We start from the raw sequence: 23,499 nt of genomic DNA, 5'->3' as shown, positions 1-23,499 counted from the left end.
CGAGTGATTGGGATCATGCCCCTGCTGAATGATTGGGATCACTCCCTTGCCGAGTGATTTGGGATCACTCGCTTGCTGAGTGATTGGGATCTTTCTCTTACCGAGTGATTGGGATCATTCAATTGCCGAGTGATTGGGAGCATTCCCTTCCTGAGTGATGGGGATCATTCACTTGCTGAGTGATTGTGATAATTCCCTTGATGAGTGATTGAGATCATTCCCTTGCTGAGTGATTGGAACCATTCCCTTGCTGAGTGATTGGCATCATTCCCTTTCTGAGTTAATGCGATCATTCCCTTGATGAGTTATTGGGATCATTCACTTAATGAGTGATTGGGATCACTCCCTTGCTGAGTGATAGGGATCATTCACTTGATGAGTGATTGTGATCACTCCCTTGCTAAGTGATTGGGTCCATTCCCTTGCTGAGTGATTGGAATCATTCCCTTACTGAGTGATTGCGATGATTCCCTTGCTGAGTGATTGGGATCATTCACTTGCTGAGTGATTGGGATCATTTACTTGCCGAGTGATTGCGATCATTCCCTTGCTGAGTGATTGGGATCATTCACTTGCTGAGTGATTGGGATCAATTCCTTGCTGAGTGATTGGGATCATTCACCTGCCGAGTGATTAATATCATTCCCCTGCCGAGTGATTGAGATCATTCTCTTGCCGAGAGATTGTGATCATGCCCCTGCTGAGTGTTTGGAATCACTCCCTTGCTGAGTGATTATGATCATTCACTTGCCGAGTGATTGCGATCATTCCCTTGCTGAGTGATTGGAATCATTCCCTTGCTGAGTGATTGGCATCATTCCCTTTCTGAGTGAATGCGATCATTCACTTGCTGAGTGATTGGGATCATTCCCTTGCTGAGTGATTGGGATCATTCACTTGCTGAGTAATTGTGATCATTCCCTTGCTGAGTGATTGGGATCATTCCCTTGCCGAGTGATTGGGAGCATTCCCTTCCTGAGTGATGGGGATCATTCACTTGCTGAGTGATTGTGATAATTCCCTTGCTGAGTGATTGAAATCATTCCCTTGCAGAGTGATTGGGATCATTCCCTTGCTGAGCGATTGTGATAATTCCCTTGATGAGTGATTGAGATCATTCCCTTGCTGAGTGATTGGAACCATTCCCTTGCTGAGTGATTGGCATCATTCCCTTTCTGAGTTAATGCGATCATTCCCTTGATGAGTTATTGGGATCATTCACTTAATGAGTGATTGGGATCACTCCCTTGCTGAGTGATAGGGATCATTCACTTGATGAGTGATTGTGATCACTCCCTTGCTAAGTGATTGGGTCCATTCCCTTGCTGAGTGATTGGAATCATTCCCTTGCTGAGTGATTGCGATGATTCCCTTGCTGAGTGATTGGGATCATTCACTTGCTGAGTGATTGGGATCAATTCCTTGCTGAGTGATTGGGATCATTCACCTGCCGAGTGATTAATATCATTCCCCTGCCGAGTGATTGAGATCATTCTCTTGCCGAGAGATTGGGATCATGCCCCTGCTGAGTGTTTGGGATCACTCCCTTGCTGAGTGATTATGATCATTCACTTGCCGAGTGATTGCGATCATTCCCTTGCTGAGTGATTGGAATCATTCCCTTGCTGAGTGATTGGCATCATTCCCTTTCTGAGTGAATGCGATCATTCACTTGCTGAGTGATTGGGATCATTCCCTTGCTGAGTGATTGGGATCATTCACTTGCTGAGTAATTGTGATCATTCCCTTGCTGAGCGATTGGGATCATTCCCTTGCTGAGTGATTGAAATCATTCCCTTGCAGAGTGATTGGGATCATTCCCTTGCTGAGCGATTGGGATCATTCCCTTGCTGAGCGATTGGGATCATTCTCTTGCTGATTGATTGAGATCATTCACCTGCCGAGTGATTAGGACATTCCCCTGCCGAGTGATTGAGATCATTCCCCTGCTGAGTGATTGGGATCACTCGCTTGCTGAGTAATTGGGATCATTCACTTGCTGAGTAATGGGGATCATTCTGTTGCCGAGTGATTGCGATCATTCCCTTGCTGAGTGATTGGAATCATTCCCTTGCTGAGTGATTGGCATCATTCCCTTTCTGAGTGAATGCGATCATTCACTTGCTGAGTGATTGGGATGATGCCCATGCTGTGAGATTGGGATCATTCCCTTGCTGAGTAATTGCGATCATTCTCTTGCTGAGTGATTGGGATCATTCCATTGCTGAGTGATTGGGATCATTCAATTGCCGAGTGATTGGGATCATTCCCTTGCTGAGTGATGGGGATCATTCACTTGCTGAGTGATTGTGATAATTCCCTTGATGAGTGATTGAGATCATTCCCTTGCTGAGTAATTGCGATCATTCTCTTGCTGAGTGATTGGGATCATTCCATTGCTGAGTGATTGGGATCATTCACTTGCTGAGTGATTGGGATCATTTACTTGCCGAGTGATTGCGATCATTCCCTTGCTGAGTGATTGGGATCATTCACTTGCTGAGTGATTGGGATCAATTCCTTGCTGAGTGATTGGGATCATTCACCTGCCGAGTGATTAATATCATTCCCCTGCCGAGTGATTGAGATCATTCTCTTGCCGAGAGATTGTGATCATGCCCCTGCTGAGTGTTTGGAATCACTCCCTTGCTGAGTGATTATGATCATTCACTTGCCGAGTGATTGCGATCATTCCCTTGCTGAGTGATTGGAATCATTCCCTTGCTGAGTGATTGGCATCATTCCCTTTCTGAGTGAATGCGATCATTCACTTGCTGAGTGATTGGGATCATTCCCTTGCTGAGTGATTGGGATCATTCACTTGCTGAGTAATTGTGATCATTCCCTTGCTGAGTGATTGGGATCATTCCCTTGCCGAGTGATTGGGAGCATTCCCTTCCTGAGTGATGGGGATCATTCACTTGCTGAGTGATTGTGATAATTCCCTTGCTGAGTGATTGAAATCATTCCCTTGCAGAGTGATTGGGATCATTCCCTTGCTGAGCGATTGTGATAATTCCCTTGATGAGTGATTGAGATCATTCCCTTGCTGAGTGATTGGAACCATTCCCTTGCTGAGTGATTGGCATCATTCCCTTTCTGAGTTAATGCGATCATTCCCTTGATGAGTTATTGGGATCATTCACTTAATGAGTGATTGGGATCACTCCCTTGCTGAGTGATAGGGATCATTCACTTGATGAGTGATTGTGATCACTCCCTTGCTAAGTGATTGGGTCCATTCCCTTGCTGAGTGATTGGAATCATTCCCTTGCTGAGTGATTGCGATGATTCCCTTGCTGAGTGATTGGGATCATTCACTTGCTGAGTGATTGGGATCATTTACTTGCCGAGTGATTGCGATCATTCCCTTGCTGAGTGATTGGGATCATTCACTTGCTGAGTGATTGGGATCAATTCCTTGCTGAGTGATTGGGATCATTCACCTGCCGAGTGATTAATATCATTCCCCTGCCGAGTGATTGAGATCATTCTCTTGCCGAGAGATTGGGATCATGCCCCTGCTGAGTGTTTGGGATCACTCCCTTGCTGAGTGATTATGATCATTCACTTGCCGAGTGATTGCGATCATTCCCTTGCTGAGTGATTGGAATCATTCCCTTGCTGAGTGATTGGCATCATTCCCTTTCTGAGTGAATGCGATCATTCACTTGCTGAGTGATTGGGATCATTCCCTTGCTGAGTGATTGGGATCATTCACTTGCTGAGTAATTGTGATCATTCCCTTGCTGAGTGATTGGGATCATTCCCTTGCTGAGTGATTGAAATCATTCCCTTGCAGAGTGATTGGGATCATTCCCTTGCTGAGCGATTGGGATCATTCCCTTGCTGAGTGATTGAAATCATTCCCTTGCAGAGTGATTGGGATCATTCCCTTGCTGAGCGATTGGGATCATTCCCTTGCTGAGCGATTGGGATCATTCTCTTGCTGATTGATTGAGATCATTCACCTGCCGAGTGATTAGGACATTCCCCTGCCGAGTGATTGAGATCATTCCCCTGCTGAGTGATTGGGATCACTCGCTTGCTGAGTAATTGGGATCATTCACTTGCTGAGTAATGGGGATCATTCTGTTGCCGAGTGATTGCGATCATTCCCTTGCTGAGTGATTGGAATCATTCCCTTGCTGAGTGATTGGCATCATTCCCTTTCTGAGTGAATGCGATCATTCACTTGCTGAGTGATTGGGATGATGCCCATGCTGTGAGATTGGGATCATTCCCTTGCTGAGTAATTGCGATCATTCTCTTGCTGAGTGATTGGGATCATTCCATTGCTGAGTGATTGGGATCATTCAATTGCCGAGTGATTGGGATCATTCCCTTGCTGAGTGATGGGGATCATTCACTTGCTGAGTGATTGTGATAATTCCCTTGATGAGTGATTGAGATCATTCCCTTGCTGAGTAATTGCGATCATTCTCTTGCTGAGTGATTGGGATCATTCCATTGCTGAGTGATTGGGATCATTCACTTGCTGAGTGATTGGGATCATTTACTTGCCGAGTGATTGCGATCATTCCCTTGCTGAGTGATTGGGATCATTCACTTGCTGAGTGATTGGGATCAATTCCTTGCTGAGTGATTGGGATCATTCACCTGCCGAGTGATTAATATCATTCCCCTGCCGAGTGATTGAGATCATTCTCTTGCCGAGAGATTGTGATCATGCCCCGGCTGAGTGTTTGGGATCACTCCCTTGCTGAGTGATTATGATCATTCACTTGCCGAGTGATTGCGATCATTCCCTTGCTGAGTGATTGGAATCATTCCCTTGCTGAGTGATTGGCATCATTCCCTTTCTGAGTGAATGCGATCATTCACTTGCTGAGTGATTGGGATCATTCCCTTGCTGAGTGATTGGGATCATTCACTTGCTGAATAATTGTGATCATTCCCTTGCTGAGTGATTGGGATCATTCCCTTGCTGAGTGATTGAAATCATTCCCTTGCAGAGTGATTGGGATCATTCCCTTGCTGAGCGATTGGGATCATTCCCTTGCTGAGTGATTGAAATCATTCCCTTGCAGAGTGATTGGGATCATTCCCTTGCTGAGCGATTGGGATCATTCCCTTGCTGAGCGATTGGGATCATTCTCTTGCTGATTGATTGAGATCATTCACCTGCCGAGTGATTAGGACATTCCCCTGCCGAGTGATTGAGATCATTCCCCTGCTGAGTGATTGGGATCACTCGCTTGCTGAGTAATTGGGATCATTCACTTGCTGAGTAATGGGGATCATTCTGTTGCCGAGTGATTGCGATCATTCCCTTGCTGAGTGATTGGAATCATTCCCTTACTGAGTGATTGGGATCACACCCTTGCTGAGTGGTTGAGGTCATTCACTTGCTGAGTGATTAGAATCATTCCCCTGCTGAGTGAATGCGATCACTCCCTTGCTGAGTGATTGGAATCATTCCCTTGCTGAGTGATTGGCATCATTCCCTTTCTGAGTGAATGCGATCATTCACTTGCTGAGTGATTGGGATGATGCCCATGCTGTGAGATTGGGATCATTCCCTTGCTGAGTAATTGCGATCATTCTCTTGCTGAGTGATTGGGATCATTCCATTGCTGAGTGATTGGGATCATTCAATTGCCGAGTGATTGGGATCATTCCCTTGCTGAGTGATGGGGATCATTCACTTGCTGAGTGATTGTGATAATTCCCTTGATGAGTGATTGAGATCATTCCCTTGCTGAGTGATTGTGATCATTCACTTGCTCAGTGATTGTGATCATTCCCTTGCTGAGTGATTGGGATCATTCCCTTGCTGAGCGATTGGGATCATTCGCTTGCTGAGTGATTGGGATCATTCACCTGCCGAGTGATTAGGATCATTCCCCTGCCGAGTGATTGAGATCATTCCCTTGCCAAGAGATTGGAATCATGCCCCTCCTGATTGATTGGAATCCCTCCCTTGCTGAGTGATTGCGATCACTCGCTTGCTGAGTGATTGGTATCATTCTCTTGCCGAGTGATTGGGATCATTCCCTTGCTGACTGATGGGCATCATTCACTTGCTGAGTGATTGGAATCATTCCCTTGCTGAGTGATTGGCTTCATTCCCTTTCTGAGTGAATGCGATCATTCACTTGCTGAGTGATTGGGATCACTCCCTTGCTGAGTGATTGGGATCATTCCCTTGCTGAGTAATTGTGATCATTCCCTTGCTGAGTGATTGCGATCACTCCCTTGCTGAGTGATTGGGATCATTCTCTTGCTGAGTGATTGGGATCATTCCCTTTTCGAGTGATTGGGATTATTCCCGTGCTGAGTGATTGGGATCATTCCCTTTCCGAGTGATTGGGATCATTCCGTTGCCAAGAGATTGGTATCATGCCCCTCCTGAGTGATTGGAATCACTCCCTTGCTGAGTGATTGGGATCACTCACTTGCTGAGTGATTGGTATCATTCTCTTGCCGAGTGATTGGGATCATTCCCTTGCTGACTGATGGGGATCATTCACTTGCTGAGTGATTGGAATCATTCCCTTGCTGAGTGATTGGCTTCATTCCCTTTCTGAGTGAATGCGATCATTCACTTGCTGAGTGATTGGGATCACTCCCTTGCTGAGTGATTGGGATCATTCCCTTGCTGAGTGATTGGGATCATTCCCTTGCGACACACCCTTGCTGAGCGATTGGAATCATTCCCTTGCTGAGTGATTGGGATCATTACCGTGCTGAGTGATTGGTGTCATTTAATGCTGAGTGATTGCGATCACTCCCTTGCTGAGTGATTGGGATCATTCCATTTCCGAGTAATTGGGATCATTCCCTTGCTGAGCGATTGGGATCAATCCCTTGCTGAGTGATTGGGATCATTCACCTGCCGAGCGATTAAGATCATTCCCCTGCTGAGTGATTGAGATCATTCCCTTGCCAAGTGATTGGGATCATGCCCCTGTTGCGTGATTGCGATCACTCCCTTGCTGAGTGATTTGGATCATTCCCTTGCTGAGTGATTGGGATCACACCCTTGCTGAGTGATTTAGTTCATTCACTTTCTGAATGATTAGAATCAGTCCCCTGCTGAGTGATTGCGATCACTCCATTGCTGAGTGATTGGGATCATTCCCTTGCTCAGTGATTGGGATCACTCGCTTGCTGAGTGATTGGGATCATTCACTTGCTGAGTGATGGGGATCATTTTCTTGCCGAGTGATTGCGATCATTCCCTTGCTGAGTGATTGTGATCATTCACTTGCTGAGTGATGGGGTTCATTTTCTTGCCGAGTGATTGCGATCATTCCCTTGCTGAGTGATTGTGATCATTCACTTGCTGAGTGAATGGAATCATTTCCTTGCTGAGTGATTGCGATGATTCCCTTGCTGAGTGATTGGGATCATTCACTTGCTGAGTGATTGTGATCATTCCCTTGCTGAGTGATTGGGATCATTCCCTTGCTGAGTGATTGGGATCATTCACCTGCCGAGTGATTTGGATCATTCCCCTGCCGAGTGATTGAGATCATCCCCTTGCCAAGAGATTGGTATCATGCCCCTCCTGAGTGATTGGAATCACTCCCTTGCTGAGTGATTGGGATCACTCACTTGCTGAGTGATTGGTATCATTCTCTTGCCGAGTGATTGGGATCATTCCCTTGCTGACTGATGGGGATCATTCCCCTGCCGAGTGATTGAGATCATTCCCTTGCCAAGAGATTGGTATCATGCCCCTCCTGAGTGATTGGAATCACTCCCTTGCTCAGTGTTTGGGATCACTCACTTGCTGAGTGATTGGTATCATTCTCTTGCCGAGTGATTGGGATCATTCCCTTGCTGACTGATGGGGATCATTCCCCTGCCGAGTGATTGAGATCATTGCCATGCCAAGAGATTGGTATCATGCCCCTCCTGAGTGATTGGAATCAATCCCTTGCTGAGTGATTGGGATCATTCCCCTGCTGCCTTATTGCGATCACTCCCTTGCTGCGTGATTGGGATCACACCCTTGCTGAGTGATTGAGGTCATTCACTTGCTGAATGATTAGAATCAGTCCCCTGCTGAGTGATTGCGATCACTCCATTGCTGAGTGATTGGGATCATTCCCTTGCTCAGTGATTGTGATCACTCGCTTGCTGAGTGATTGGGATCATTCACTTGCTGAGTGATGGGGATCATTTTCTTGCCGAGTGATTGCGATCATTCCCTTGATGAGTGATTGTGATCATTCACTTGCTGAGTGAATGGAATCATTTCCTTGCTGAGTGATTGCGATGATTCCCTTGCTGAGTGATTGGGATCATTCACTTGCTGAGTGATTGGAATCATTCACTTGCCGAGTGATTGCGATCATTCCCTTGCTGAATGATTGGGATCATTCACTTGCTTAGTGATTGGGATCATTCCCATGCTGAGTGATTGGGATCATTCCCTTGCTGAGCGATTGAGATCATTCGCTTGCTGAGTGATTGGGATCATTCACCTGCCGAGTGATTAGGATCATTCCCCTGCCGAGTGATTGAGATCATCCCCTTGCCAAGAGGTTGGTATCATGCCCCTCCTGAGTGATTGGAATCACTCCCTTGCTGAGTGTTTGGGATCACTCACTTGCTGAGTGATTGGTATCATTCTCTTGCCGAGTGATTGGGATCATTCCCTTGCTGACTGATGGGGATCATTCCCCTGCCGAGTGATTGAGATCATTGCCTTGCCAAGAGATTGGTATCATGCCCCTCCTGAGTGATTGGAATCACTCCCTTGCTGAGTGATTACGATCATTCCCTTGCTGAGTGATTGTGATCATTCACTTGCTGAGTGAATGGAATCATTTCCTTGCTGAGTGATTGCGATGATTCCCTTGCTGAGTGATTGGGATCATTCACTTGCTGAGTGATTGGAATCATTCACTTGCCGAGTGATTGCGATCATTCCCTTGCTGAATGATTGGGATCATTCACTTGCTGAGTGATTGTGATCATTCCCATGCTGAGTGATTGGGATCATTCCCTTGCTGAGTGATTGGGATCATTCCCTTGCTGAGCGATTGGGATCATTCGCTTGCTGAGTGATTGGGATCATTCACCTGCCGAGTGATGAGGATCATTCCCCTGCCGAGTGATTGAGATCATTCCCTTGCCAAGAGATTGGTATCATGCCCCTCCTGAGTGATTGGAATCACTCCCTTGCTGAGTGATTGGGATCACTCACTTGCTGAGTGATTGGTATCATTCTCTTGCCGAGTGATTGGGATCATTCCCTTGCTGACTGATGGGGATCATTCACTTGCTGAGTGATTGGAATCATTCCCTTGCTGAGTGATTGGCTTCATTCCCTTTCTGAGTGAATGCGATCATTCACTTGCTGAGTGATTGGGATCACTCCCTTGCTGAGTGATTGGGATCATTCCCTTGCTGAGTAATTGTGATCATTCCCTTGCTGAGTGATTGCGATCACTCCCTTGCTGAGTGATTGGGATCATTCTCTTGCTGAGTGATTGGGATCATTCCCTTTTCGAGTGATTGGGATTATTCCCTTGCTGAGTGATTGGGATCATTCCCTTTCCGAGTGATTGGGATCATTCCGTTGCCAAGAGATTGGTATCATGCCCCTCCTGAGTGATTGGAATCACTCCCTTGCTGAGTGATTGGGATCACTCACTTGCTGAGTGATTGGTATCATTCTCTTGCCGAGTGATTGGGATCATTCCCTTGCTGACTGATGGGGATCATTCACTTGCTGAGTGATTGGAATCATTCCCTTGCTGAGTGATTGGCTTCATTCCCTTTCTGAGTGAATGCGATCATTCACTTGCTGAGTGATTGGGATCACTCCCTTGCTGAGTGATTGGGATCATTCCCTTGCTGAGTGATTGGGATCATTCCCTTGCGACACACCCTTGCTGAGCGATTGGAATCATTCCCTTGCTGAGTGATTGGGATCATTACCGTGCTGAGTGATTGGTGTCATTTAATGCTGAGTGATTGCGATCACTCCCTTGCTGAGTGATTGGGATCATTCCATTTCCGAGTAATTGGGATCATTCCCTTGCTGAGCGATTGGGATCAATCCCTTGCTGAGTGATTGGGATCATTCACCTGCCGAGCGATTAAGATCATTCCCCTGCTGAGTGATTGAGATCATTCCCTTGCCAAGTGATTGGGATCATGCCCCTGTTGCGTGATTGCGATCACTCCCTTGCTGAGTGATTTGGATCATTCCCTTGCTGAGTGATTGGGATCACACCCTTGCTGAGTGATTTAGTTCATTCACTTTCTGAATGATTAGAATCAGTCCCCTGCTGAGTGATTGCGATCACTCCATTGCTGAGTGATTGGGATCATTCCCTTGCTCAGTGATTGGGATCACTCGCTTGCTGAGTGATTGGGATCATTCACTTGCTGAGTGATGGGGATCATTTTCTTGCCGAGTGATTGCGATCATTCCCTTGCTGAGTGATTGTGATCATTCACTTGCTGAGTGATGGGGATCATTTTCTTGCCGAGTGATTGCGATCATTCCCTTGCTGAGTGATTGTGATCATTCACTTGCTGAGTGAATGGAATCATTTCCTTGCTGAGTGATTGCGATGATTCCCTTGCTGAGTGATTGGGATCATTCACTTGCTGAGTGATTGTGATCATTCCCTTGCTGAGTGATTGGGATCATTCCCTTGCTGAGTGATTGGGATCATTCACCTGCCGAGTGATTTGGATCATTCCCCTGCCGAGTGATTGAGATCATCCCCTTGCCAAGAGATTGGTATCATGCCCCTCCTGAGTGATTGGAATCACTCCCTTGCTGAGTGATTGGGATCACTCACTTGCTGAGTGATTGGTATCATTCTCTTGCCGAGTGATTGGGATCATTCCCTTGCTGACTGATGGGGATCATTCCCCTGCCGAGTGATTGAGATCATTCCCTTGCCAAGAGATTGGTATCATGCCCCTCCTGAGTGATTGGAATCACTCCCTTGCTCAGTGTTTGGGATCACTCACTTGCTGAGTGATTGGTATCATTCTCTTGCCGAGTGATTGGGATCATTCCCTTGCTGACTGATGGGGATCATTCCCCTGCCGAGTGATTGAGATCATTGCCATGCCAAGAGATTGGTATCATGCCCCTCCTGAGTGATTGGAATCACTCCCTTGCTGAGTGATTGGGATCATTCCCCTGCTGCCTTATTGCGATCACTCCCTTGCTGCGTGATTGGGATCACACCCTTGCTGAGTGATTGAGGTCATTCACTTGCTGAATGATTAGAATCAGTCCCCTGCTGAGTGATTGCGATCACTCCATTGCTGAGTGATTGGGATCATTCCCTTGCTCAGTGATTGTGATCACTCGCTTGCTGAGTGATTGGGATCATTCACTTGCTGAGTGATGGGGATCATTTTCTTGCCGAGTGATTGCGATCATTCCCTTGATGAGTGATTGTGATCATTCACTTGCTGAGTGAATGGAATCATTTCCTTGCTGAGTGATTGCGATGATTCCCTTGCTGAGTGATTGGGATCATTCACTTGCTGAGTGATTGGAATCATTCACTTGCCGAGTGATTGCGATCATTCCCTTGCTGAATGATTGGGATCATTCACTTGCTGAGTGATTGGGATCATTCCCATGCTGAGTGATTGGGATCATTCCCTTGCTGAGCGATTGAGATCATTCGCTTGCTGAGTGATTGGGATCATTCACCTGCCGAGTGATTAGGATCATTCCCCTGCCGAGTGATTGAGATCATTCCCTTGCCAAGAGATTGGTATCATGCCCCTCCTGAGTGATTGGAATCACTCCCTTGCTGAGTGATTGGGATCACTCACTTGCTGAGTAATTGGTATCATTCTCTTGCCGAGTGATTGGGATCATTCCCTTGCTGACTGATGGGGATCATTCACTTGCTGAGTGATTGGAATCATTCCCTTGCTGAGTGATTGGCTTCATTCCCTTTCTTAGTGAATGCGATCATTCACTTTCTGAGTGATTGGGATCACTCCCTTGCTGAGTGATTGGGATCATTCCCTTGCTGAGTGATTGTGATCATTCCCTTGCTGAGTGATTGGGATCACTCCCTTGCTGAGTGATTGGGATCATTCCCTTGCTGAGTGATTGAAATCATTCCCTTGCTGAGCGATTGGGATCATTCCCTTGCTGAGCGATTGGGATCGTTCCCTTGCTGATTGATTGAGATCATTCACTTGCCGAGTGATTAGGTTCATTCCCCTGCCGAGTGATTGAGATCATTCCCCTGCTGAGTGATTGGGATCACTCCCTTGCTGAGTGATTGAGTTCACTCGCTTGCTGAGTGATTGGGTTCATTCACTTGCTGAGTGATGGGGATCATTCTCTTGCCGAGTGATTGCGATCATTCCCTTCCTGAGTGATTGTGATCATTCCCTTGCTGAGTGATTGGGATCATTCCCTTGCTGAGTGATTGGAATCATTCCCTTGCTGAGTGATTGCGATGATTCCCTTGCTGAGTGATTGGGATCATTCACTTGCTCAGTGTTTCGGAGCATTCACTTGCCGAGTGATTGTGATCATTCCCTTGCTGAGTGATTGGGATCATTCCCTTGCTGAGCGATTGGGATCATTCCCTTGCTGAGTGATTGGGATCATTCACCTGCCGAGTGATTAATATCATTCCCCTGCCGAGTGACTGAGATCATTCTCTTGCCGAGAGATTGGGATCATGCCCCTGCTGAGTGTTTGGGATCACTCCCTTGCTGAGTGATTGAGATCATTCACTTGCCGAGTGATTGCGATCATTCCCTTGCTGAATGATTGGGATCATTCACTTGCTGAGTGATTGTGATCATTCCCTTGCTGAGTGATTGGGATCATTCCCTTGCTGAGTGATTGGGATCATTCCCTTGCTGAGCGATTGGGATCATTCGCTTGCTGAGTGATTGGGATCATTCACCTGCCGAGTGATGGGGATCATTCACTTGCTGAGTGATTGTGATCATTCCCTTGCTGAGTGATTGGAATCATTCCCTTGCTGAGTGATTGGCATCATTCCCTTTCTGAGTGAATGCGATCATTCACTTGCTGAGTGATTGGGATGATGCCCATGCTGTGAGATTGGGATCATTCCCTTGCTGAGTAATTGCGATCATTCTCTTGCTGAGTGATTGGGATCATTCCATTGCTGAGTGATTGGGATCATTCAATTGCCGAGTGATTGGGATCATTCCCTTGCAGAGTGATGGGGATCATTCACTTGCTGAGTGATTGTGATAATTCCCTTGATGAGTGATTGAGATCATTCCCTTGCTGAGTGATTGTTTTCATTCACTTGCTCAGTGATTGTGATCATTCCCTTGCTGAGTGATTGGGATCATTCCCTTGCTGAGCGATTGGGATCATTCGCTTGCTGAGTGATTGGGATCATTCACCTGCCGAGTGATTAGGATCATTCCCCTGCCGAGTGATTGAGATCATTCCCTTGCCAAGAGATTGGAATCATGCCCCTCCTGATTGATTGGAATCCCTCCCTTGCTGAGTGATTGCGATCACTCGCTTGCTGAGTGATTGGTATCATTCTCTTGCCGAGAGATTGGGATCATTCCCTTGCTGACTGATGGGGATCATTCACTTGCTGAGTGATTGGAATCATTCCCTTGCTGAGTGATAGGCTTCATTCCCTTTCTGAGTGAATGCGATCATTCACTTGCTGAGTGATTGGGATCACTCCCTTGCTGAGTGATTGGGATCATTCCCTTGCTGAGTAATTGTGATCATTCCCTTGCTGAGTGATTGCGATCACTCCCTTGCTGAGTGATTGGGATCATTCTCTTGCTGAGTGATTGGGATCATTCCCTTTCCGAGTGATTGGGATCATTCCCTTGCTGAGTGATTGGGATCATTCCCTTTCCGAGTGATTGGGATCATTCCCTTGCCAAGAGATTGGTATCATGCCCCTCCTGAGTGATTGGAATCACTCCCTTGCTGAGTGATTTGGATCACTCGCTTGCTGAGTGATTGGTATCATTCTCTTGCCGAGTGATTGGGATCATTCCCTTGCTGACTGATGGGGATCATTCACTTGCTGAGTGATTGGAATCATTCCCTTGCTGAGTGATTGGCTTCATTCCCTTTCTGAGTGAATGCGATCATTCACTTGCTGAGTGATTGGGATCACTCCCTTGCTGAGTGATTGGGATCATTCCCTTGCTGAGTGATTGGGATCATTCCCTTGCGACACACCCTTGCTGAGCGATTGGAATCATTCCCTTGCTGAGTGATTGGGATCATGACCGTGCTGAGTGATTGGTGTCATTTAATGCTGAGTGATTGCGATCACTCCCTTGCTGAGTGATTGGGATCATTCCATTTCCGAGTAATTGGGATCATTCCCTTGCTGAGCGATTGGGATCAATCCCTTGCTGAATGATTGGGATCATTCACCTGCCGAGCGATTAAGATCATTCCCCTGCTGAGTGATTGAGATCATTCCCTTGCCGAGTGATTGGGGTCATGCCCCTGTTGCGTGATTGCGATCACTCCCTTGCTGAGTGATTGGGATCATTCCCTTGCTGAGTGATTGGGATCACACCATTGCTGAGTGATTGAGTTCATTCACTTGCTGAATGATTAGAATCAGTCCCCTGCTGAGTGATTGCGATCACTCCATTGCTGAGTGATTGGGATCATTCCCTTGCTCAGTGATTGGGATCACTCGCTTGCTGAGTGATTGGGATCATTCACTTGCTGAGTGATGGGGATCATTTTCTTGCCGAGTGATTGCGATCATTCCCTTGCTGAGTGATTGTGATCATTCACTTGCTGAGTGAATGGAATCATTTCCTTGCTGAGTGATTGCGATGATTCCCTTGCTAAGTGATTGGGATCATTCACTTGCTGAGTGATTGGAATCATTCACTTGCCGAGTGATTGCGATCATTCCCTTGCTGAATGATTGGGATCATTCACTTGCTGAGTGATTTGGATCATTCCCCTGCCGAGTGATTGAGATCATCCCCTTGCCAAGAGATTGGTATCATGCCCCTCCTGAGTGATTGGAATCACTCCCTTGCTGAGTGTTTGGGATCACTCACTTGCTGAGTGATTGGTATCATTCTCTTGCCGAGTGATTGGGATCATTCCCTTGCTGACTGATGGGGATCATTCCCCTGCCGAGTGATTGAGATCATTGCCTTGCCAAGAGATTGGTATCATGCCCCTCCTGAGTGATTGGAATCACTCCCTTGCTGAGTGATTACGATCATTCCCTTGCTGAGTGATTGTGATCATTCACTTGCTGAGTGAATGGAATCATTTCCTTGCTGAGTGATTGCGATGATTCCCTTGCTGAGTGATTGGGATCATTCACTTGCTGAGTGATTGGAATCATTCACTTGCCGAGTGTTTGCGATCATTCCCTTGCTGAATGATTGGGATCATTCACTTGCTGAGTGATTGTGATCATTCCCATGCTGAGTGATTGGGATCATTCCCTTGCTGAGTGATTGGGATCATTCCCTTGCTGAGCGATTGGGATCATTCGCTTGCTGAGTGATTGGGATCATTCACCTGCCGAGTGATGAGGATCATTCCCCTGCCGAGTGATTGAGATCATTCCCTTGCCAAGAGATTGGTATCATGCCCCTCCTGAGTGATTGGAATCACTCCCTTGCTGAGTGATTGGGATCACTCACTTGCTGAGTGATTGGTATCATTCTCTTGCCGAGTGATTGGGATCATTCCCTTGCTGACTGATGGGGATCATTCACTTGCTGAGTGATTGGAATCATTCCCTTGCTGAGTGATTGGCTTCATTCCCTTTCTGAGTGAATGCGATCATTCACTTGCTGAGTGATTGGGATCACTCCCTTGCTGAGTGATTGGGATCATTCCCTTGCTGAGTGATTGGGATCATTCCCTTGCTGAGTGATTGGGATCACTCCCTTGCTGAGTGATTGGGATCATTCCCTTGCTGAGTGATTGAAATCATTCCCTTGCAGAGTGATTGGGATCATTCCCTTGCTGAGCGATTGGGATCATTCCCTTGCTGAGCGATTGGGATCGTTCCCTTGCTGATTGATTGAGATCATTCACTTGCCGAGTGATTAGGTTCATTCTCTTGCCGAGTGATTGGGATCATTCCCTTGCTGACTGATGGGGATCATTCACTTGCTGAGTGATTGGAATCATTCCCTTGCTGAGTGATTGGCTTCATTCCCTTTCTGAGTGAATGCGATCATTCACTTGCTGAGTGATTGGGATCACTCCCTTGCTGAGTGATTGGGATCATTCCCTTGCTGAGTGATTGGGATCATTCCCTTGCTGAGTGATTGGGATCATTCCCTTGCTGAGTGATTGAAATCATTCCCTTGCAGAGTGATTGGGATCATTCCCTTGCTGAGCGATTGGGATCATTCCCTTGCTGAGCGATTGGGATCGTTCCCTTGCTGATTGATTGAGATCATTCACTTGCCGAGTGATTAGGTTCATTCCATTGCCGAGTGATTGAGATCATTCCCCTGCTGAGTGATTGGGATCACTCCCTTGCTGAGTGATTGAGTTCACTCGCTTGCTGAGTGATTGGGTTCATTCACTTGCTGAGTGATGGGGATCATTCTCTTGCCGAGTGATTGCGATCATTCCCTTCCTGAGTGATTGTGATCATTCCCTTGCTGAGTGATTGGGATCATTCCCTTGCTGAGTGATTGGAATCATTCCCTTGCTGAGTGATTGCGATGATTCCCTTGCTGAGTGATTGGGATCATTCACTTGCTGAGTGATTGGGATCATTTACTTGCCGAGTGATTGCGATCATTCCCTTGCTCAGTGTTTCGGAGCATTCACTTGCCGAGTGATTGTGATCATTCCCTTGCTGAGTGATTGGGATCATTCCCTTGCTGAGTGATTGGAATCATTCGCTTGCTGAGTGATTGGGATCATTCCCTTGCTGAGCGATTGGGATCATTCCCTTGCTGAGTGATTGGGATCATTCACCTGCCGAGTGATTAATATCATTCCCCTGCCGAGTGACTGAGATCATTCTCTTGCCGAGAGATTGGGATCATGCCCCTGCTGAGTGTTTGGGATCACTCCCTTGCTGAGTGATTATGATCATTCACTTGCCGAGTGATTGCGATGATTCCCTTGCTGAGTGATGGGGATCATTCACTTGCTGAGATATTGTGATCATTCCCTTGCTGAGTGATTGGAATCATTCCCTTGCTGAGTGATTGGCATCATTCCCTTTCTGAGTGAATGCGATCATTCACTTGCTGAGTGATTGGGATGATGCCCATGCTGTGAGATTGGGATCATTCCCTTGCTGAGTAATTGCGATCATTCTCTTGCTGAGTGATTGGGATCATTCCATTGCTGAGTGATTGGGATCATTTCCATGCTGAGAGATTGGAATCATTTCCTTGCTGAGTGATTGCGATCATTCCCTTGCTGAGTGATTGGGATCATTTACTTGCTCAGTGATTGCGACACACCCTTGCTGAGCGATTGGGATCATTCCCTTGCTGAGTGATTGGGGTCATTCCCTTGCTGAGTGATTGGGAACATTCCCTTGCTGAGTGATTGGGATCATTACCTTGCTGAGTGATTGGGATCATTCCATTTCCGAGTAATTGGGATCATTCCCTTGCTGAGCGATTGGGATCAATCCCTTGCTGAGTGATTGGGATCATTCACCTGCCGAGCGATTAAGATCATTCCCCTGCTGAGTGATTGAGATCATTCCCTTGCCGAGTGATTGGGATCATGCCCCTGTTGCGTGATTGCGATCACTCCCTTGCTGAGTGATTGGGATCATTCCCTTGCTGAGTGATTGGGATCACACCCTTGCTGAGTGATTGAGGTCATTCACTTGCTGAATGATTAGAATCAGTCCCCTGCTGAGTGATTGCGATCACTCCATTGCTGAGTGATTGGGATCATTCCATTTCCGAGTAATTGGGATCATTCCCTTGCTGAGCGATTGGGATCATTCCCTTGCTCAGTGATTGGGATCACTCGCTTGCTGAGTGATTGGGATCATTCACTTGCTGAGTGATGGGGATCATTTTCTTGCCGAGTGATTGCGATCATTCCCTTGCTGAGTGATTGTGATCATTCACTTGCTGAGTGAATGGAATCATTTCCTTGCTGAGTGATTGCGATGATTCCCTTGCTGAGTGATTGGGATCATTCACTTGCTGAGTGATTGGAATCATTCACTTGCCGAGTGATTGCGATCATTCCCTTGCTGAATGATTGGGATCATTCACTTGCTGAGTGATTGTGATCATTCCCTTGCTGAGTGATTGGGATCATTCCCTCGCTGAGTGATTGGGATCATTCACCTGCCGAGTGATTGGGATCATTCCCTTGCTGACTGATGGGGATTATTCCCCTGCCGAGTGATTGAGATCATTGCCTTGCCAAGAGATTGGTATCATGCCCCTCCTGAGTGATTGGAATCACTCCCTTGCTGAGTGATTGGGATCATTCCCCTGCTGCCTTATTGCGATCACTCCCTTGCTGAGTGATTGCGATCATTCCCTTGCTGAGTGATTGTGATCATTCACTTGCTGAGTGAATGGAATCATTTCCTTGCTGAGTGATTGCGATGATTCACTTGCTGAGTGATTGGGATCATTCACTTGCTGAGTGATTGGAATCATTCACTTGCCGAGTGATTGCGATCATTCCCTTGCTGAATGATTGGGATCATTCACTTGCTGAGTGATTGTGATCATTCCCTTGCTGAGTGATTGGGATCATTCCCTTGCTGAGTGATTGGGATCACTCCCTTGCTGAGTGATTGGGATCAATCACTTGCTGAGTGATTGGTATCATTCTCTTGCCGAGTGATTGGGATCATGCCCCTCCTGAGTGATTGGGATCATTCACTTGCTGAGTGATTGGGATCACTCCCTTGCTGAGTGATTGGGATCATTCCCTTGCTGAGTGATTGGGATCATTCCCTTACTGAGTGATTGGGATCACTCCCTTGCTGAGTGATTGGGATCATTCCCTTGCTGAGTGATTGAAATCATTCCCTTGCAGAGTGATTGGGATCATTCCCTTGCTGAGCGATTGGGATCATTCCCTTGCTGAGCGATTGGGATCGTTCCCTTGCTGATTGATTGAGATCATTCACTTGCCGAGTGATTAGGTTCATCCCATGCCGAGTGATTGAGATCATTCCCCTGCTGAGTGATTGGGATCACTCCCTTGCTGAGTGATTGAGTTCACTCGCTTGCTGAGTGATTGGGTTCATTCACTTGCTGAGTGATGGGGATCATTCTCTTGCCGAGTGATTGCGATCATTCCCTTCCTGAGTGATTGTGATCATTCCCTTGCTGAGTGATTGGGATCATTCCCTTGCTGAGTGATTGGAATCATTCCCTTGCTGAGTGATTGCGATGATTCCCTTGCTGAGTGATTGGGATCATTCACTTGCTGAGTGATTGGGATCATTTACTTGCCGAGTGATTGCGATCATTCCCTTGCTCAGTGTTTCGGAGCATTCACTTGCCGAGTGATTGTGATCATTCCCTTGCTGAGTGATTGGGATCATTCCCTTGCTGAGTGATTGGAATCATTCCCTTGCTGAGTGATTGCGATGATTCCCTTGCTGAGTGATTGGGATCATTCACTTGCTGAGTGATTGGGATCATTTACTTGCCGAGTGATTGCGATCATTCCCTTGCTCAGTGTTTCGGAGCATTCACTTGCCGAGTGATTGTGATCATTCCCTTGCTGAGTGATTGGGATCATTCCCTTGCTGAGTGATTGGCATCATTCCCTTTCTGAGTGAATGCGATCATTCACTTGCTGAGTGATTGGGATGATGCCCATGCTGTGAGATTGGGATCATTCCCTTGCTGAGTAATTGCGATCATTCTCTTGCTGAGTGATTGGGATCATTCCATTGCTGAGTGATTGGGATCATTTCCATGCTGAGAGATTGGAATCATTTCCTTGCTGAGCGATTGGGATCATTCCCTTGCTGTGAGATTGGGATCATTCCCTTGCTGAGTAATTGCGATCATTCTCTTGCTGAGTGATTGCGATCATTCCCTTGCTGAGTGATTGGGATCATTTACTTGCTCAGTGATTGCGACACACCCTTGCTGAGCGATTGGGATCATTCCCTTGCTGAGTGATTGGGGTCATTCCCTTGCTGAGTGATTGGGAACATTCCCTTGCTGAGTGATTGGGATCATTACCTTGCTGAGTGATTGGGATCATTCCCTTGCTGAGTGATTGGGATCATTCCATTTCCGAGTAATTGGGATCATTCCCTTGCTGAGCGATTGGGATCAATCCCTTGCTGAGTGATTGGGATCATTCACCTGCCGAGCGATTAAGATCATTCCCCTGCTGAGTGATTGAGATCATTCCCTTGCCGAGTGATTGGGATCATGCCCCTGTTGCGTGATTGCGATCACTCCCTTGCTGAGTGATTGGGATCATTCCCTTGCTGAGTGATTGGGATCACACCCTTGCTGAGTGATTGAGGTCATTCACTTGCTGAATGATTAGAATCAGTCCCCTGCTGAGTGATTGCGATCACTCCATTGCTGAGTGATTGGGATCATTCCCTTGCTCAGTGATTGGGATCACTCGCTTGCTGAGTGATTGGGATCATTCACTTGCTGAGTGATGGGGATCATTTTCTTGCCGAGTGATTGCGATCATTCCCTTGCTGAGTGATTGTGATCATTCACTTGCTGAGTGAATGGAATCATTTCCTTGCTGAGTGATTGCGATGATTCCCTTGCTGAGTGATTGGGATCATTCACTTGCTGAGTGATTGGAATCATTCACTTGCCGAGTGATTGCGATCATTCCCTTGCTGAATGATTGGGATCATTCACTTGCTGAGTAATTGGGATCATTCCCTTGCTGAGCGATTGGGATCAATCCCTTGCTGAGTGATTGGGATCATTCACCTGCCGAGCGATTAAGATCATTCGCCTGCTGAGTGATTGAGATCATTCCCTTGCCGAGTGATTGGGATCATGCCCCTGTTGCGTGATTGCGATCACTCCCTTGCTGAGTGATTTGGATCATTCCCTTGCTGAGTGATTGGGATCACACCCTTGCTGAGTGATTGAGGTCATTCACTTGCTGAATGATTAGAATCAGTCCCCTGCTGAGTGATTGCGATCACTCCATTGCTGAGTGATTGGGATCATTCCCTTGCTCAGTGATTGGGATCACTCGCTTGCTGAGTGATTGGGATCATTCACTTGCTGAGTGATGGGGATCATTTTCTTGCCGAGTGATTGCGATCATTCCCTTGCTGAGTGATTGTGATCATTCACTTGCTGAGTGATGGGGATCATTTTCTTGCCGAGTGATTGCGATCATTCCCTTGCTGAGTGATTGTGATCATTCACTTGCTGAGTGAATGGAATCATTTCCTTGCTGAGTGATTGCGATGATTCCCTTGCTGAGTGATTGGGATCATTCACTTGCTGAGTGATTGTGATCATTCCCTTGCTGAGTGATTGGGATCATTCCCTTGCTGAGTGATTGGGATCATTCACCTGCCGAGTGATTGAGATCATTGCGTTGCCAAGAGATTGGTATCATGCCCCTCCTGAGTGATTGGAATCACTCCCTTGCTGAGTGATTACGATCATTCCCTTGCTGAGTGATTGTGATCATTCACTTGCTGAGTGAATGGAATCATTTCCTTGCTGAGTGATTGCGATGATTCCCTTGCTGAGTGATTGGGATCATTCACTTGCTGAGTGATTGGAATCATTCACTTTCCGAGTGATTGCGATCATTCCCTTGCTGAATGATTGGGATCATTCACTTGCTGAGTGATTGTGATCATTCCCATGCTGAGTGATTGGGATCATTCCCTTGCTGAGTGATTGGGATCATTCCCTTGCTGAGCGATTGGGATCATTCGCTTGCTGAGTGATTGGGATCATTCACCTGCCGAGTGATGAGGATCATTCCCCTGCCGAGTGATTGAGATCATTCCCTTGCCAAGAGATTGGTATCATGCCCCTCCTGAGTGATTGGAATCACTCCCTTGCTGAGTGATTGGGATCACTCACTTGCTGAGTGATTGGTATCATTCTCTTGCCGAGTGATTGGGATCATTCCCTTGCTGACTGATGGGGATCATTCACTTGCTGAGTGATTGGAATCATTCCCTTGCTGAGTGATTGGCTTCATTCCCTTTCTGAGTGAATGCGATCATTCACTTGCTGAGTGATTGGGATCACTCCCTTGCTGAGTGATTGGGATCATTCCCTTGCTGAGTAATTGGGATCATTCCCTTGCTGAGTGATTGGGATCACTCCCTTGCTGAGTGATTGGGATCATTCCCTTGCTGAGTGATTGAAATCATTCCCTTGCAGAGTGATTGGGATCATTCCCTTGCTGAGCGATTGGGATCATTCCCTTGCTGAGCGATTGGGATCGTTCCCTTGCTGATTGATTGAGATCATTCACTTGCTGAATGATTGGGATCATTCACTTGCTGAGTGATTGGGATCACTCCCTTGCTGAGTGATTGGGATCATTCCCTTGCTGAGTGATTGGGATCATTCCCTTGCTGAGTGATTGGGATCACTCCCTTGCTGAATGATTGGGATCATTCCCTTGCTGAGTGATTGAAATCATTCCCTTGCAGAGTGATTGCGATGATTCCCTTGCTGAGTGATTGGGATCATTCACTTGCTGAGTGATTGGAATCATTCACTTGCCGAGTGATTGCGATCATTCCCTTGCTGAATGATTGGGATCATTCACTTGCTGAGTGATTGTGATCATTCCCATGCTGAGTGATTGGGATCATTCCCTTGCTGAGTGATTGGGATCATTCCCTTGCTGAGCGATTGGGATCATTCGCTTGCTGAGTGATTGGGATCATTCACCTGCCGAGTGATGAGGATCATTCCCCTGCCGAGTGATTGAGATCATTCCCTTGCCAAGAGATTGGTATCATGCCCCTCCTGAGTGATTGGAATCACTCCCTTGCTGAGTGATTGGGATCACTCACTTGCTGAGTGATTGGTATCATTCTCTTGCCGAGTGATTGGGATCATTCCCTTGCTGACTGATGGGGATCATTCACTTCCTGAGTGATTGGAATCATTCCCTTGCTGAGTGATTGGCTTCATTCCCTTTCTGAGTGAATGCGATCATTCACTTGCTGAGTGATTGGGATCACTCCCTTGCTGAGTGATTGGGATCATTCCCTTGCTGAGTGATTGGGATCATTCCCTTGCTGAGTGATTGGGATCATTCCCTTGCAGAGTGATTGGGATCATTCCCTTGCTGAGCGATTGGGATCATTCCCTTGCTGAGCGATTGGGATCGTTCCCTTGCTGATTGATTGAGATCATTCACTTGCCGAGTGATTAGGTTCATTCCATTGCCGAGTGATTGAGATCATTCCCCTGCTGAGTGATTGGGATCACTCCCTTGCTGAGTGATTGAGTTCACTCGCTTGCTGAGTGATTGGGTTCATTCACTTGCTGAGTGATGGGGATCATTCTCTTGCCGAGTGATTGCGATCATTCCCTTCCTGAGTGATTGTGATCATT

The sequence above is a fragment of the Pristiophorus japonicus genome, chromosome 12, assembly GCF_044704955.1.
Source record: "Pristiophorus japonicus isolate sPriJap1 chromosome 12, sPriJap1.hap1, whole genome shotgun sequence".
Classification (NCBI taxonomy): Eukaryota; Metazoa; Chordata; class Chondrichthyes; family Pristiophoridae; genus Pristiophorus; species Pristiophorus japonicus.
Note: the sequence above shows the minus strand (reverse complement) of the source record.